Source organism: Petromyzon marinus, unplaced genomic scaffold (genome assembly GCF_048934315.1).
Source record: "Petromyzon marinus isolate PM22_M1 ecotype Great Lakes invasive population unplaced genomic scaffold, UKy_Petmar_22M1.pri1.0 PM_G_Scaffold_104, whole genome shotgun sequence".
NCBI classification, from domain to species: domain Eukaryota; kingdom Metazoa; phylum Chordata; class Hyperoartia; order Petromyzontiformes; family Petromyzontidae; genus Petromyzon; species Petromyzon marinus.
In genome coordinates this window covers 346,944-353,462 of record NW_027422656.1, presented here as the reverse complement: position 1 = coordinate 353,462, position 6,519 = coordinate 346,944, and positions in this window count along the sequence as shown.

The window sequence follows — 6,519 nt, the reverse complement described above, 5'->3', positions numbered from 1 at the left end:
TAAGCCTATTTAATACGCCTATTTAATAAGCCTATTTAATAAGCCTATTTATTAAGCCTATTTAATGAGCCTATTTAATAAGCCTATTCATTGAGCCTATTTAATAAGTCTATTTAATAAGCCTGTTTAATAAGCCTATTTAATAAGTATTTAATGAGCCTATTTAATAAGCCTAAGTTGCTGAATAAGCCTATTTAATAAGCCTAAGTTGCTGCAATAAGCCTATTTAATAAGCCTATTTAATAAGCCTAAGTTGCTGAATAAGCCTATTTAATAAGCCTAAGTTGCTGAAATAAGCCTATTAAATAAGTCTAAGTTGCTGAAATAAAGCTATTTAACAAGCCTAAGTTGCTGAAATAAGCCTATTTAATAAGCATAAGTTGCTGAAATAAGGCTATTTAATAAGTCTAAGTTGCTGAAATAAGCCTGTTTAATATGCCTAAGTTGCTGAAATAAGTATATTTAATGAGCATAAGTTGCTGAAATAAGCCTATTTAATAAGTCTAAGTTGCTGAAATAAGTATATTTAATGAGCCTAAGTTGCTGAAATAAGCCTATTTAAAAAGCCTAAGTTTCTGAACTAAGCCTATTTAAAAGGTATATTTAATAAGCCTAAGTTGCTGAATAAGCCTATTTAATAAGGCTATTTAATAAGCGTAAGTTGCTGAAATAAGCCTATTTAATAAGCCTAAGTTGCTGAAATAAGCCTATTTAATAAGGCTATTTAATAAGTCTAAGTTGCTGAAATAAACCTATTTAATAAGCCTAAGTTGCTAAAATAAGCCTATTTAATACGCCTATTTAATAAGCCTATTTAATACGCCTATTTAATAAACCTATTTAATAAGTATTTAATGAGCCTATTTATTAAGTCTATTTAATAAGCCTATTTATTGAGCGTATTTTATAAGCCTATTTATTAAGCCTATTTAAAAGGCCTATTTAATAAGCCTATTTAATAAGTCTATTTAATAAGCCTATTTAATAAGCCTATTTAATAAGCCTATTTATTAAGCCTATTTAATGAGCCTATTTAATAAGCCTATTTATTGAGCCTATTTAATAAGTCTATTTAATAAGCCTGTTTAATAAGCCTATTTAATAAGTATTTAATGAGCCTATTTAATAAGCCTAAGTTGCTGAATAAGCCTATTTAATAAGCCTAAGTTGCTGCAATAAGCCTATTTAATAAGCATATTTAATAAGCCTAAGTTGCTGAATAAGCCTATTTAATAAGCCTAAGTTGCTGAAATAAGCCTATTTAATAAGTCTAAGTTGCTGAAATAAGGCTATTTAACAAGCCTAAGTTGCTGAAATAAGCCTATTTAATAAGCATAAGTTGCTGAAATAAGGCTATTTAATAAGTCTAAGTTGCTGAAATAAGCCTATTTAATATGCCTAAGTTGCTGAAATAAGTATATTTAATTAGCATAAGTTGCTGAAATAAGTCTATTTAATAAGTCTAAGTTGCTGAAATAAGGCTATTTAATAAGTCTAAGTTGCTGAAATGAGCCTATTTTATCAGCGTAAGTTGCTGAAATAAGCCTATTTAATAAACCCAAGTTGCTGAAATAAGCCTATTTAATAAGGCTATTTAATAAGCCTAAGTTGCTGAAATAAGCCTATTTAATAAGCGTAATTTGCTGAAATAAGGCTATTTAATAAGTCTAAGTTGCTGAAATAAGCCTATTTAATTAGCCTATGTTGCTGAAATAAGCCTATTTAATAAGCCTAAGTTGCTGAAATAAGCCTATTTAATAGGCCTATCTAATAAGTCTAAGTTGCAGAAATAAGCATATTTCATGAGCCTATTTACTGAGCCTAAGTTGCTGAAATGTCTATTTAATAAGTCGATTTAATAAGTCTAAGTTGCTAAAATAAGCCTATTTAATAAGGCTGTTTACTAAGCCTAAGTTGCTGAAATAAGCCTATTCAATGAGGCTATTTAATGAGCCTAAGTTGCTGAAATAAGCCTATTTAATAAGCCTAAGTTTCTGAACTAAGCCTATTTAAAAAGGTATATTTAATAAGTCTAAGTTGCTGAAATAAACCTATTTAAAAATGCTATTTAATACGCCTAAGTTTGCTGAAATAAACCTGATTAATAAGGCTATTTAATAAGCATAAGTTGCTGAAATAAGCCTATTTAATAAGCCTATGTTGCTGAACTAAGCCTATATAAAAAGGTCTATTTAATAAGTCTAAGTTGCTGAAATAAACCTATTTAAAAATGCTATTTAATAAGCCTAAATTGCTGAAATAAACCTGTTTAATAAGGCTATTTAATAAGCATAAGTTGATGAAATAAGCCTATTTAATACGCCTACGTTGCTGATATAAGCCTATTTAATAAGGCTATTTAATAAGTCTAAGTTGCAGAAATAAACCTATTTAATAATGCTATTTAATACGCCTTAGTTGCTGAAATAAGCATATTTAATAAGGCTACGTTGCTAAAATAAGCCTATTTAATAGGCCTATCTAATAAGTCTAAGTTGCAGAAATAAGCATATTTCATAAGCCTATTTAATGAGCCTAAGTTGCTGAAATGTCTATTTAATAAGTCGATTTAATAAGTCTAAGTTGCTAAAATAAGCCTATTTAATAAGAATTTTTAATAAGCCTAAGTTGCTGAAATAAGCCTATTTAATAAGTCTATTTAATGAGCCTAAGTTGCTGAAATAAGCCTATTTAATAAGCCGAAGTTTCTGAACTAAGCCTATTTAAAAAGGTATATTTAATAAATCTAAGTTGCTGAAATAAACCTATTTAAAAATGCTATTTAATAAGCCTAAGTTGCTGAAATAAACCTGTTTAATAAGGCTATTTAATAAGCGTAAGTTTCTGAAATAAGCCTATTTAATAAGCCTAAGTTGCTGAAATAAGCCTATTTAATAAGGCTATTTAATCAGTCTAAGTTGCTGAAATAAACCTATTTAATAAGCCCAAGTTGCTAAAATAAGCCTATTTAATGAGGCTATTTAATAAGTCCATTTAATAAGCCTATTTAATAAGCCTATTTAATACGCCTATTTAATAAGCCTATTTAATACGCCTATTTAATAAACCTATTTAATAAGTATTTAATGAGCCTATTTATTAAGTCTAATTAATAAGCCTTTTTAATAAGCCTATTTAATAATGTCTATTTAATAAGCCTATTTAATAAGTCTATTTAATAAGTCTATTCAACAAGCCTATTTATTAATTATTTAATGAGCCTATTTAATAAGCCTATTTATTGAGCCTATTTAATAAGCCTATTTAATAAGCCTATTTATTGAGCCTATTTAATACGCCTATTTATTGAGCCTATTTAGTAAGCCTATTTATTGAGCCTATTTAATAAGCCAATTTAATAAGCCTATTTAATAAGCCTATTTAATAAGCCTATTTAATAAGCCTATTTAAAAAGCCTATTTAAAAAGCCTATTTATTGAGCCAATTTAATAAGTCTATTTAGTAAGCCTATTTAATAAGCCTATTTATTAAGTATTTATTGAGCCTATTTAATCAGTCTATTTAATAAGCTTTTTAATAGGCCTATTTAATAAGTCTAAGTTGCTGAAATAAGCCTATTTAATAAGCCTAAGTTGCTGAATAAGCCTATTTCATAAGCCTAAGTTGCTGAAATAAGCCTTTTTAATAAGTCTAAGTTGCTGAAATAAGCCTATTTAATAAGCCTAAGTTGCTGAAATAAGCCTATTTAATAAGGCTATTTAATAAGCCTAAGTTGCTGAATAAGCATATTTAATAAGTCTAAGTTGCTGAAATAAGGCTATTTAATAAGCCTAAGTTGCTGAAACGAGCCTATTTAATGAGGCTATTTAATGAGGCTATTTAATGAGGCTATTTAATAAGCCTATTTAATAAGCCTATTTAATAAGCCTATTTAATAAGTCTATTTAATAAGTCTATTTAATAAGCCTATTTAATAAGTATTTAATGAGCCTATTTAATAAGCCTATTTATTGAGGCTATTTAATAAGCCTATTTATTAAGCCTATTTAATAAGCCTATTTAATAAACCTATTTAATAAGTCTATTTAATAAGCCTATTTAATAAGCCTATTTAATAAGCCTTTTTAATGAGCCTATTTAATGAGCCTATTTCATAAGCCTATTTATTGAGCCTATTTAATAAGTCTATTTAATAAGCCTGTTTAATAAGCCTATTTAATAAGTATTTAATGAGCCTATTTAATAAGCCTAAGTTGCTGAATAAGCCTATTTAATAAGCCTAAGTTGCTGAAATAAGCCTATTTAATAAGCCTATTTAATAAGCATAAGTTGCTGAATAAGCCTATTTAATAAACCTAAGTTGCTGAAATAAGCCTATTTAATAAGTCTATGTTGCTGAAATATGGCTATTTAATAAGCCTAAGTTGCTGAAATAAGCCTATTTAATAAGCCTAAGTTGCTGAAATAAGGCTATTTAATAAGTCTAAGTTGCTGAAATAAGCCTATTTAATATGCCTAAGTTGCTGAAATAAGCCTATTTAATAAGCCCAAGTTGCTGAAATAAGCCTATTTAATAAGGCTATTTAATAAGCCTAAGTTGCTGAAATAAGCCTATTTAATAAGCGTAATTTGCTGAAATAAGGCTATTTAATAAGTCTAAGTTGCTGAAATAAGCCTATTTAATAAGCCTATGTTGCTGAAATAAGCCTATTTAATAAGCCTAAGTTGCTGAAATAAGCCTATTTAATAGGCCTATCTAATAAGTCTAAGTTGCAGAAATAAGCATATTTCATGAGCCTATTTACTGAGCCTAAGTTGCTGAAATGTCTATTTAATAAGTCGATTTAATAAGTCTAAGTTGCTAAAATAAGCCTATTTAATAAGGCTGTTTACTAAGCCTAAGTTGCTGAAATAAGCCTATTCAATGAGGCTATTTAATGAGCCTAAGTTGCTGAAATAAGCCTATTTAATAAGCCTAAGTTTCTGAACTAAGCCTATTTAAAAAGGTCTATTTAATAAGTCTAAGTTGCTGAAATAAACCTATTTAAAAATGCTATTTAATACGCCTAAGTTGCTGAAATAAACCTGATTAATAAGGCTATTTAATAAGCATAAGTTGCTGAAATAAGCCTATTTAATAAGCCTATGTTGCTGAACTAAGCCTATATAAAAAGGTCTATTTAATAAGTCTAAGTTGCTGAAATAAACCTATTTAAAAATGCTATTTAATAAGCCTAAATTGCTGAAATAAACCTGTTTAATAAGGCTATTTAATAAGCATAAGTTGATGAAATAAGCCTATTTAATACGCCTACGTTGCTGATATAAGCCTATTTAATAAGGCTATTTAATAAGTCTAAGTTGCAGAAATAAACCTATTTAATAATGCTATTTAATACGCCTTAGTTGCTGAAATAAGCATATTTAATAAGGCTACGTTGCTAAAATAAGCCTATTTAATAGGCCTATCTAATAAGTCTAAGTTGCAGAAATAAGCATATTTCATAAGCCTATTTAATGAGCCTAAGTTGCTGAAATGTCTATTTAATAAGTCGATTTAATAAGTCTAAGTGGCTAAAATAAGCCTATTTAATAAGGCTATTTAATAAGCCTAAGTTGCTGAAATAAGCCTATTTAATAAGCCGAAGTTTCTGAACTAAGCCTATTTAAAAAGGTATATTTAATAAGTCTAAGTTGCTGAAATAAACCTATTTAAAAATGCTATTTAATAAGCCTAAGTTGCTGAAATAAACCTGTTTAATAAGGCTATTTAATAAGCGTAAGTTGCTGAAAAAAAGCCTATTTAATAAGCCTAAGTTGCTGAAATAAGCCTATTTAATAAGGCTATTTAATCAGTCTAAGTTGCTGAAATAAACCTATTTAATAAGCCCAAGTTGCTAAAATAAGCCTATTTAATGAAGCTATTTAATAAGTCCATTTAATAAGCCTATTTAATAAGCCTATTTAATACGCCTATTTAATAAGCCTATTTAATACGCCTATTTAATAAACCTATTTAATAAGTATTTAATGAGCCTATTTATTAAGTCTAATTAATAAGCCTTTTTAATAAGCCTATTTAATAATGTCTATTTAATAAGCCTATTTAATAAGTCTATTTAATAAGTCTATTCAACAAGCCTATTTATTAATTATTTAATGAGCCTATTTAATAAGCCTATTTATTGAGCCTATTTAATAAGCCTATTTATTGAGCCTATTTAATACGCCTATTTATTGAGCCTATTTAATAAGCCTATTTAATAAGCCTATTTAATAAGCCTATTTAATAAGCCTATTTAAAAAGCCTATTTATTGAGCCAATTTAATAAGTCTATTTAGTAAGCCTATTTAATAAGCCTATTTATTAAGTATTTATTGAGCCTATTTAATCAGTCTATTTAATAAGCTTTTTAATAGGCCTATTTAATAAGTCTAAGTTGCTGAAATAAGCCTATTTAATAAGCCTAAGTTGATGAATAAGCCTATTTCATAAGCCTAAGTTGCTGAAATAAGCCTTTTTAATAAGTCTAAGTTGCTGAAATAAGCCTATTTAAT